General features: G+C 46.7%; 1 protein-coding gene and 1 pseudogene across 2 annotated transcripts in view; one reads left to right on the top strand and one right to left on the bottom strand.

Annotated features, from left to right (window-relative positions):
• Positions 1–752: 752 nt before the first annotated feature.
• Positions 753–11,546, bottom strand: part of LOC121300379 — a 52,393-nt pseudogene continuing 41,599 nt past the window's right edge.
• LOC121300378 (guanine nucleotide-binding protein G(z) subunit alpha) overlaps positions 10,868–11,546 on the top strand; it is a 36,361-nt gene continuing 35,682 nt past the window's right edge. For both annotated transcript variants that reach the window (XM_041228956.1, XM_041228955.1), the window contains exon 1: positions 10,868–11,464. The gene's annotated coding sequence lies outside the window, so the exon portion shown is untranslated. The remainder of the gene's footprint in view (positions 11,465–11,546) is intronic.

Genomic DNA, 11,546 nt, shown 5'->3' with positions numbered 1-11,546 from the left:
CACACGCGGGCCCCTTGACAGCTGCCTCTGCGTTAATGCATTTAACCAGGAGAGAAGCTGCTCACACCTCTGTTAATATTCACCAGATTCATTCTCTATCGATGACATTTGAAGGTCAGGCTCGGATCCTCTCTCAGTCTGTGTCCAGAGCTTTTCAGGCACTAAAGCAGCGGCGGCCAAAGCTGTCTCTTCCAGTCCTGGTCTTTGTTCCACTCCTGTTCTAAACAGTTTAATTGAACCAGTTAAACCTCCATCCATACCCTGCAGTAGTAAATGATATACTTGTACCTCTTAACCTGGCGTGGGACTCCAGACTGCTGTGTAGAACAATTGAAACACTTTGCACAGCCAGCCCAGTGCTATGGACACTTGCTGTGTCCAGTTCTTGTGTGCAGCTCCTCTGTGCTGTTCCCATTGCCAGACGCGCACCGGCTGCAGACCCCCACCCAGTAAAGGGCTGCCTTCAGAGAGGAGTGGCTCTGACTCCTCCAGTGGGTTGATACTAAGGGCTGCCTATCGGTTTATTTTCTAACACAACTGAGTGAGCAACAAAAAAAAACATTGCAGCACTTCAACGAACATCGAATGTTTGAAAACACACACTCTGAACAAATAGAAAACTGTCATGCTTGGCCACCCTGCTTATTGCTTAGAGCCCTTTACAGACCTGCATTGACCCACACAACATCTAAGATTGCAAAGAAAGTGTACAGTAGAAATTGATCCACATTGTTGTCGCAATTTAGCTGGCAATCTGCAGGAAGGGTCTACAAGCTCTAATGTAGCAGCTGTGAGGAAAACCAGGGAAGCGAAATCCTGCAAGGAAGTTTCAGAGAATCATTTAGGAGCTCATTTTTAATCTCTAATCGGAAGAAGAGACTTCTGTGGTCTTGAAAGCTAGTGTGTCTCTATTTCCACGTCTCTGAGCTGACTCTATTAAAAAGGTGTCATGCATGTGAAGCAGCACCGCTGTTCACTCGTTAGGGAAGAAGAAACAGAGCTGTGAATTAATTTTTTTTCTTAACGAATCAGGAGAGTACAATGATTGGCGTTTGGATTTGGTGTTTTATGCTGTCAGTGGCAGATGCTGTTCTGCAGGTCCGTCAGGGTTCCCAGGTGATGACTCGCATGGTGGTCTCCGCTGCCCTCCTGGTGACCTCACTATCATGGCCACGCACAGGCAGAAGTGCAGTAAGTCCAAGATGAGCTCCTGGATCTCCTCCAGCTCAGAGGTTAGCTCGAACACCAGCCTGGGGATCAGCCCAGCCTCCACCAACCCCACCACGCCTGGGAGAGGAGGAGAGAGGAGGGGAGAGAGGGGAGAGGAAGGGAGAGAGGAAGGGAGAGGAGAGGGGAGAGAGCAAGTGAGAGGAGAGGAGAGAGGGGAGGAGAGGAGAGAGGAAGGGAGAGAGGAAGTGAGAGGAGAGGAGAGGAGAGAGGGGAGGAGAGGAGAGAGGAAGGGAGAGAGGAAGGGACACACACACACACACACACACACACAGACACACACACACACACACACACACACACAAGCGCTTTCCTGATTCTCTCCCGAGTTGCACGTTCAGCATGCCTGCTAGAAGCACATTATTTCTGGTCAGTGTGCTGCAGACTGGATTGGAAAGCAGGTCACGGTGATGGAGTAGCAGCGTGGCACGCCTCACTAACGCTCTCTCTAATATTCAGAAACTCCACTTAAACATTAAACACCACTTTCCGCTTGGGTTTCTCGGTAGAATTTGCGGGAGGCGTTTCAAATGTATACTGATGTTTCCTTCTCTTCCTCTGTGATGTTTAGAGACTGAGTATGATATACTGCCTGTGCCACTGTCCACTTTCTTCATAATATTGCAGAGTTGTATTGACTGCTGGATCCAGTCCAGACCAGCTTATCTAGCGCTCATCTGCCTATGACCATAAAACTGGATTGACAATGTTCTTGGAATGGGGCATGTGCAAGTACAGTATTAATGTTGTATTTGAATTGCTGAATCTGAATGAAGTATGCAATGTCATACTGTCTTCAGCCTCATGTTTGTTTCGTTGGGTTGTTACAAGGAGGCACTTACAAGAGCGTTGCCTCATGGAATCTCCTGATGAAGCTGTGCCCTGCTCTCGCTCTGCTCTGTGTATTCATTGCCTCATGGAATCTCCTGATGAAGCTGTGCCCTGCTCTCGCTCTGCTCTGTGTATTCATTGCCTCATGGAATCTCCTGATGAAGCTGTGCCCTGCTCTCGCTCTGCTCTGTGTATTCATTGCCTCATGGAATCTCCTGATGAAGCTGTGCCCTGCTCTCGCTCTGCTCTGTGTATTCATTGCCTCATGGAATCTCCTGATGAAGCTGTGCCCTGCTCTCGATCTGTGTATTCATTGCCTCATGGAATCTCCTGATGAAGCTGTGCCCTGCTCTCGCTCTGCTGTGCCTCTGTATTCATTGCCTCATGGAATCTCCTGATGAAGCTGTGCCCTGCTCTGCTCTGCTCTGTGTATTCATTGCCTCTGTGTATTCATTGCCTCATGGAATCTCCTGATGAAGCTGTGCCCTGCTCTCGCTCTGCTCTGTGTATTCATTGCCTCATGGAATCTCCTGATGAAGCTGTGCCCTGCTCTCGCTCTCCTTTTGACCTTAGTGCTTTTAAAACTCTTTGTCCTTTTTTACTGCATTGACTTAATCAAATCTTCCGTAACAAACCCCAGCTAGGCTTGACAAAGCCTGCCGTCTGTGGAAGCTGCAAGCCTGCTGAAATCAGTGTGGCATCAGCTGCGAGTGACCTCAACACAGACATCTCCAGTATGTTACATCCATCGCGGGACTGGGTGAAAATAAAAAGCTGTTAAGAGTGTGAGAATCTCATGCATCTTTACAGAAGCTGTCGCTTCAAAGTGTGATTCAAAGACATGTGTGGCTGCAGACAGTGAGATTAGTTTCCACTGAATAATGTGTCTGCATCATCAGGCTGATATTTTAGGCAGCACCAAGGGGGTCCTTCCTGGAATGTTACAGTGCAGTCCCACTACAGGAACGCAGCTGATGAATGTCACATAACCTCCAGCAGTAACAACAAGCAGCGAGTTTAACATATCACGCTCAGCAATCTCTGACGCAGTCGAGCTGGGGCTGGCCGCTCTCAGATGCCGATTCACCTCTTAAACATCACCGCGGATTGAAAGGAGTGGGGGGTGGGGGGCTCTTTAATCCTCCTGTTTGATCATTTTCCTCTAACTCCTGAAAGCCTGCTCTGCGGTAGCTAACGCTGGTGAACACAGTCCGTCTATCAACGCTCCAGCTCAATATTAACAAACTGGAATTAGAGATCGAAGAACACAGTGCAGTAGGGATCGCTGTGAAGGCTTATCCACGCGCTGTGGGCACATTACTCTTTGTAAGGCGTCTAGTTTCTGATTCATTGCTCTACCCGCCTTCGCAGCTCCTGACATTTTCTCTTGAGGTGTGAAAATGATCCTGGTGACTCACTCACTGCACACACACCCTACATTACCATGTATCTCCAGCAGCAGTAAGCATGCACGAAGATTACCACCCTTACATCACCTCTGTGGGTTCAATCCCCATTCTAAGAGCATCATTGCAAGATATTCAGACCGTGGCCTTTCGACTCCTCATATCATTAATAAAATCAAATGCCAGAAATAGGCCACGTACCTTAAAGTGTTACCCTGATAGTGCATCAGATGTTCCAGACTTGGGGTCCAGGGCCCCGTTTGTTCTCCCTGAATAATCAGCCACGTTAGGTTACAGAATGTCCAGACGTCCACATCAACAACCTGCTACACTTCAGAATCTCAGCAGCCGACCTGAGATTCATCCATCCATCTCTTCTGATGCTTAAGAAACATTCTTCACTCTAGAATCAATCGATCACTGCTCACCTCAATGTTGCGCTTTTGGCCAAAAGTTACGTTTGATACAGCACAGGCTTTTAGAAGAACCTAGATATAAAGTGCGAAAGAAAAGAAACCCCTTCTAGAAGCATTGCATATTAAACGTATTGCACGTTTTTGCTTGAGGCAGGACCCCGCTAAGGGCTGCTTTCAGGATCTGTTCTGTCTGCAGCATGTCAATTAGAGCCTCTCACTACAGCGCACACTCACCTCTTTATACTAAATAAAACACTTAGCTGTCACTTCACCTCGAGATCCCCTCCATCCCTTCAGCTCCATTCCCAACCCTGCGTCACGTGACGTTACCAACAGGGAGTCCAAACCCAGCAGGACACAGCCTGATCACTGTCATTGAAACTGGTTGGGGAATACTGTAAAGATCTTTTAAAAGGTTTGTCGTAATCGGCACTCAGTACAGCACTATTGTAGATGGGTAGCAGCCTCGTCAGAACTGGAAGGAGTGAGCTCATCCTGTACACTGAATCACTTCCTCAGTTCCCAGATAAAGCTGCCTCTCTTCACGGCCATCAGGATATGCAACGCGCCCTGTTATCAGGAACAGTCTATTACCTAAACAAACGCATGTCGCCACTTTAATGGCATGCCCGCTGCATTTTACTCAAACTGCAATCGTCTGCAGGCTTTGTGTGGGTAATTGGCCTGGTTTTAAGTTTCACATGGTGCCACTAGTGCATTTAGGACCAGCTTCCCACAACTGCAAAGATATTATATTGATGCACAGAACAAGACCCCCTCATTTTTATATTTAGTAGCTGGCTATGTTTTAAGCTATTGCACAACACAAGAATGGGCAGCTACTGAAATAGATTTCTCACGGGAACGGCGTGAATCCCAGTGACCAAATTCGACCTGGATGGAAAAGTAGCTTCATTTAAAAGTATTTCTCCAAAGTTTTTGAGAGTGAGAGACTAGCAGATTTATTTTGTCTGCAGAAAATACGAATATCACAAGAGCCAACACAATGCCAGCTGTGCTGAATCTAACGATGACAATAAAACAGATTGGTAAGGCGCCTTTCCTTCTTTTTTGGTACCAGGCTGTGTGCATGTGTGACCCTGCCGGTACTGTTAATATCACTGCCTGTCACACGAGTATGCGACGGTACTGTTAATATCACTGCCTGTCACACGAGTATACGACGGTACTGTTAATATCACTGCCTGTCACACGAGTATAAAACAGTACTGTTAATATCACTGCCTGTCACACGAGTATATGACAGTACTGTTAATATCACTGCCTGTCACACGAGTATGCGACGGTACTGTTAATATCACTGCCTGTCACACGAGTATAAAACAGTACTGTTAATATCACTGCCTGTCACACGAGTATACGACAGTACTGTTAATATCACTGCCTGTCACACGAGTATACGACGGTACTGTTAATATCACTGCCTGTCACACGAGTATAAAACAGTACTGTTAATATCACTGCCTGTCACACGAGTATACGACAGTACTGTTAATATCACTGCCTGTCACACGAGTATGCGACGGTACTGTTAATATCACTGCCTGTCACACGAGTATGCGACGGTACTGTTAATATCACTGCCTGTCACACGAGTATGCGACAGTACTGTTAATATCACTGCCTGTCACACGAGTATGCGACGGTACTGTTAATATCACTGCCTGTCACACGAGTATGCGACGGTACTGTTAATATCACTGCCTGTCACACGAGTATACGACAGTACTGTTAATATCACTGCCTGTCACACGAGTATATGACAGTACTGTTAATATCACTGCCTGTCACACGAGTATGCGACGGTACTGTTAATATCACTGCCTGTCACACGAGTATGCGACGGTACTGTTAATATCACTGCCTGTCACACGAGTATACGACAGTACTGTTAATATCACTGCCTGTCACACGAGTATACGACAGTACTGTTAATATCACTGCCTGTCACACGAGTATACGACGGTACTGTTAATATCACTGCCTGTCACACGAGTATACGACAGTACTGTTAATATCACTGCCTGTCACACGAGTATACGACAGTACTGTTAATATCACTGCCTGTCACACGAGTATGCGACGGTACTGTTAATATCACTGCCTGTCACACGAGTATGCGACAGTACTGTTAATATCACTGCCTGTCACACGAGTATACGACAGTACTGTTAATATCACTGCCTGTCACACGAGTATGCGACGGTACTGTTAATATCACTGCCTGTCACACGAGTATACGACAGTACTGTTAATATCACTGCCTGTCACACGAGTATACGACAGTACTGTTAATATCACTGCCTGTCACACGAGTATGCGACAGTACTGTTAATATCACTGCCTGTCACACGAGTATACGACAGTACTGTTAATATCACTGCCTGTCACACGAGTATACGACGGTACTGTTAATATCACTGCCTGTCACACGAGTATACGACAGTACTGTTAATATCACTGCCTGTCACACGAGTATACGACAGTACTGTTAATATCACTGCCTGTCACACGAGTACGACAGTACTGTTAATATCACTGCCTGTCACACGAGTATAAAACAGTACTGTTAATATCACTGCCTGTCACACGAGTATGCGACGGTACTGTTAATATCACTGCCTGTCACACGAGTATGCGACGGTACTGTTAATATCACTGCCTGTCACACGAGTATGCGACGGTACTGTTAATATCACTGCCTGTCACACGAGTATGCGACGGTACTGTTAATATCACTGCCTGTCACACGAGTATACGACGGTACTGTTAATATCACTGCCTGTCACACGAGTATACGACAGTACTGTTAATATCACTGCCTGTCACACGAGTATACGACAGTACTGTTAATATCACTGCCTGTCACACGAGTATACGACAATACTGTTAATATCACTGCCTGTCACACGAGTATACGACGGTACTGTTAATATTATTCTTAGCAGAGCACAGCTGGAACATTCTGGTTCATAGTTCTTTGAAATACTCTGGTTTCTACAAGTCGTTAAACTGAATTGTCATCATTTCTGACTCTGGTGCTTCAATATCACTGGGTGTGGTTGTTGCTGCTCGTTCTGACTCTGGTGATTCAATATCACTGGGTGTGGTTGTTGCTGCTCGTTCAGCGGACGCTTGCATGTTTTCCATGAATGTTCACAAGAGCTGAGCAGGAAGCTAATCTCTTAATACGCAGAGCACATCTAGAGCTCAACGGATCTGTCCACTTAGTTTAATGGAGCTGACAGGCATGAAAACTGCTGAGCGCTTCACACACAGGCACACATATAAACACATAAAGAAAGTCAGGATTTGATTATTATTATAATGATGATTATTGGAAGATGAAGAAGATGAGGCGGCAGTATTTGAAGTCCTATCTGGAGACCGGCGTGACTGTTTCAGTGCTCAGATGTCGGCCCTGGTCTGCTACTTCAGAGCTGGTTATTCCTGCAGTCCAGGACTGCCAAGCCAGCTCTCATTCATTTCATCACAGCCTCCAGGCTTTCCTCACACTAAACTGCATCTCACTACATTGCTATGGATTATTGTATGGCAATTTGTGGGCTTTTTTTGTGCACGGAATCTTAATTATGAAATATTCCACTTTTGGCAGGTTTTGGGCAAATTAGTTTGGTTTTTGGTCAGTAATAGAATGAATCTCTTTTAGGTCAGCATTCTGAAACATACTTAGCCTTAGTATAACTTTATGTACCTTTCTGCTCCAAACCCTGTCCTATGCATAGGCCATGAGAACTCAATTAAAAATACAGCACCACTTTCAGAACACCCAAGCTCATTGATGTTCTCTGGAGACACCAGAGATGCTGCTTCCTGCTGTTCCCATGGCAATAACTACATGGTTTGGTCTATCTCTGATGTAATTTCCTGTTCTTAAACATCAGAGCCCAATAGCAGAAGACAGAGAGCTTGGGAGGCACTTTCTACACTGGGCAATACTATGCAGATACTATACGAGAATGCTTTCTAAGAGGGTGGCAGATGGTCACACTTGAAGGACAGTACTTGATTAAAAATGATTTACTGCAGAATCCAAGGAGAGTGTGTCAGGACACACAGAGCTGATTTAATAATGTCATCAGCACATTCCTAGAATACATGGCTCTCCTCCTCTATCTGTATCTCTCTAGAAAGCAGGGGCATTGCATTGCGATATACAACACAGGCACTGTGCTACAACAGTTGGAGTGAAGAGTCCGTAGCGCAGCAGCTTGAAGGTTAAAAACAGCAGCAGGTCGGTAAAGGCACTTCGCGTGGAGTACTGGATGCTCTCTATAGCCTGGTTCGGATCCAGGCTATTTCACTGCTGGCTGTGGATGGGAGTTCCTAGGGGGCGGCGCACAGCTGGCAGAGTGCCTCCCGGGAGGGGAGGATCTAGGTCGGCCAGGGTGTCCTCGGCTCACCGTGCACCAGCGACCCCTGTAGACTGGCCAGGCACCTGCGGTCCTGCCTGTAAGCTGCCCGGAGCTGCATGGTCCTCCGACGCTGTAGCTCTGAGGTAGCTGCATGGCGTACCAGCAAAGTGAAAAGAAGCGGGTGGCTGATGGCACACAGCAGCAGGTATCAGACTCTGAATGACTATAAAACAGGCAAGCATCTTCAGTGACGCTGCAGTTCGACACGCAGGAAACAGACTTGTGAATACAGGGTTGAATCTTGCAAAAACGCTGCCGAGGATTACTCTATGGTGGTCAGTTCAATAAAATTTATAATGGATTTATTGCAACCATGCCTCAAAGCAACAAAACAAACAGACAAAACCCCAAATTCCTCAAACTGACGGGCTGAAGGGTTTTGGAGCGGAGATTTTACTGCACTTGTTAAATAAGAAGCTGAGTGTTTCAGGTCAGCAGCTGTTTTGAGAGTCAGACAGAGTTTCGGGGGCTGAATTCCAAAGCAGTATTCAGGCATGAAGAAAGCAAATAAGAAGTTATTCTTAGTGCAGAGAGTTTGGGTCTAGTCCAGTTCACTTGTTTGGTCTCTTGCTGAATTAACATGGAAAGGAATAAAGGGGCTAGTTTCACAAAGCACTTCTGGTAGCAGTCTGCTAAATCCAATTCACGAGTGCTGGCAGGACTTTGTTATATTTCTGTTATTGGCATTCCCTGGTGCTGCACTGAAGCACAATTTGTGGAAACGTTTTCAGAACCCCCCCCCCCCCCCCCCCCCCCCCCCCCCCGAGCTCAGAATGGAAATGTCAATGATATTAATAATCGGAGGTGAAGTGGGTGTTCTATTTTGATCTAACCCAGATTCTTATTTCAGGCCTGTCAATGGCGAGCAGTTTGAAGGGCTAATATTGCAATCTGTGATGGAATGAGGAGGAGGAGGAGGGTGAGGAAGTTTTGCGAGAGCCCTTGGGGTGCTGGTAGTTCTATTCTTCTGTTCCTGAATATACAATCCGTCCAGCCTATTTTTGTTAAACTTGGTGCTGTCCCAACCTGCAATACACAGGGTATCCCATGCGTTTATTAACAGTAATACCAATGACAGATTGATGGATCTTTTTTAGAATAGCAGTGCTGTGCAGGTGGAGCTCAAATAAATTGAGTTACTGACACAGTAACTGTGACCTCCCTACTGCGTGCTTTGAATTCTTCTAGCTGGAATGTGTGTGTGTGTGTGTGTGTGTGTGTGTGTGTGTGTGTGTGTGTGTGTGTGTGTGTGTGTGTGTGTGTGCATGGGGGCCAATTATTTAAGACTCCAATTGCACAGCAGTTCGAGTCATTATATATTTTCCTGCAAAATCATAAGTGCAGAACTGCTCACACTAAATGCTGAAAGGGCTCCAGCTGTTTTTCAACAGGAGACTGCAATTACACCCTTTACTGAGACCTTGGAGAGCTCACTTTGCTTATTTAATATCTACTACTGTATAAAGAAATAAAGATCAGTTACACAAGAGCTTCTGATATTGATGCATGAAAAATAAATACATGAAAAATAATCTGGCTCACACTGTACGTGTGTGTGAGAGAGCATGTGTGTGTGTGTGCATGTGCGTGTGTGTGAGAGAGCAAGTGTGTGTGTGTGTGCATGTGTGTGTGTGTGAGAGAGCAAGTGTGTGTGTGTGCATGTGCATGTGTGTGAGAGAGCAAGTGTGTGTGTGTGTGTGTGTGTGTCTGAGGAGTCTTCCTTAAAGCCTGGCTTCTTTAAGTCAATGCATTTTAATAAAGGAACAGCATCTTTGCTGGAATATTGCAGTTTTATTAATGAAAAGAGGGACGAGGGATTGGAGCGGTTTCCATTCTCTGCTATAATACCATTGCACTCAAGCAGGCTCCAGCACGCGAGGCTGTTGCAGATGAGCCTCTAACACAGTTCCATCTGCACTGCCTTCACGCTGAGGCTTGACGAGATGATGGCTCTCACTCTCCCGAGGCACAGATGGCAGTGCAGACACTGCATCGATCATACAAAGTGGCAGCGCTCGTCTCCAACAGGAACAGGAGCCAGCAGATAGCCATTGAATAGCAATTGCAAACCTCTCAGGAGGCCCTGGGAACATGAGCAGCACTGAGTGGCAGTGTGAAAGCAGGCCAGCGGAACAGTGAGAGGGTGCAGGGGTAGGACCTGTAAAGTGAATAAGAATACCTGCCATAGCATTGTTAACAGGTGCCCATGACTGGAACCCGGGACAGGGAATGTACAGAAAGCTAAAAACTACAGAATCATTTCTTAACCCAAGGACACAGAGGCATTCAATCTTATTGTGAAACAGAGCGGGACTGTGGGGCACTGCAGCTTTAATACTGAAGCTCTCTCGCTAGCTCACCTCCTCCCTGGCCAGCTTGTCAGCTTGCTTTCTGTGTGGCATGGAACAAGAGCAGCTACAGCACACAACCTGCATCGTTCACTCTTCTCTCTTCCTCTCGTCACAGCAGTGAAGCGTACCAGGCTGGGCTGGCCGCCTCTTTTCTTCTCTTCCTTTCCCAGGACCTCTCATTGGCCGAGTGAGCTGGCCATCGAGCCTGGCAGCCAACAGGATGGCGCTGTGTCTGTCTGAGTTAGCGGGCACCTCAAACACTGGGATCTGAGCTCTGAGTGGTCCCTCTCTCTGTGTGAAGAGAGCTGGTCGGCCAGGAAACAAGCTCTGGTGTGCCGTGCTGAAGACCACCCGGCCCCACCCCCCCCCTCTCTCTCTCTGTCTCACTCACTCACTCACTCACTCACTCAGCGATCTATGAAATCACAACACAATCTCCCTGTCGGACACATCTGTGAGACAGCTACGACTTTTACTGTACATTCAGGCTGGGTTTCCTTGCTGCTGCTGGGTATTTTAATTTCCTTTTTGTTTTGCTGCTTATTTAAATCCACCCCTCCTCTCATCTCTGCAGTGTTTCCAGCTGCCAAGAGAGAGAGAGAGAGAGAGAGAGAGAGAGAGAGAGAGAAAGAGAGACAGAGAGACAGAGAGACAGACAGAGAGAGATAGACAGAAAGGAGCAAGGATGCGTCTGTGAATGAAAAATCGGGCTCTGGCTTTTACCCAAGCGAACGTGTCTGCATATCAAACGCAGAAGGAAGGTGGAGACTGAACCGGTAAGTCAAAGCTTGTCTTGTTTCTTTCTCTTGTTTTCTGCACGTCTCCTGTTTCGCTTGCTTGTCTAATAAAACCCCTCTG

This window comes from Polyodon spathula, chromosome 25 (genome assembly GCF_017654505.1).
Source record: "Polyodon spathula isolate WHYD16114869_AA chromosome 25, ASM1765450v1, whole genome shotgun sequence".
Taxonomy (NCBI): Eukaryota; Metazoa; Chordata; class Actinopteri; order Acipenseriformes; family Polyodontidae; genus Polyodon; species Polyodon spathula.
This window is presented reverse-complemented; position numbering and strand designations above follow the sequence as displayed.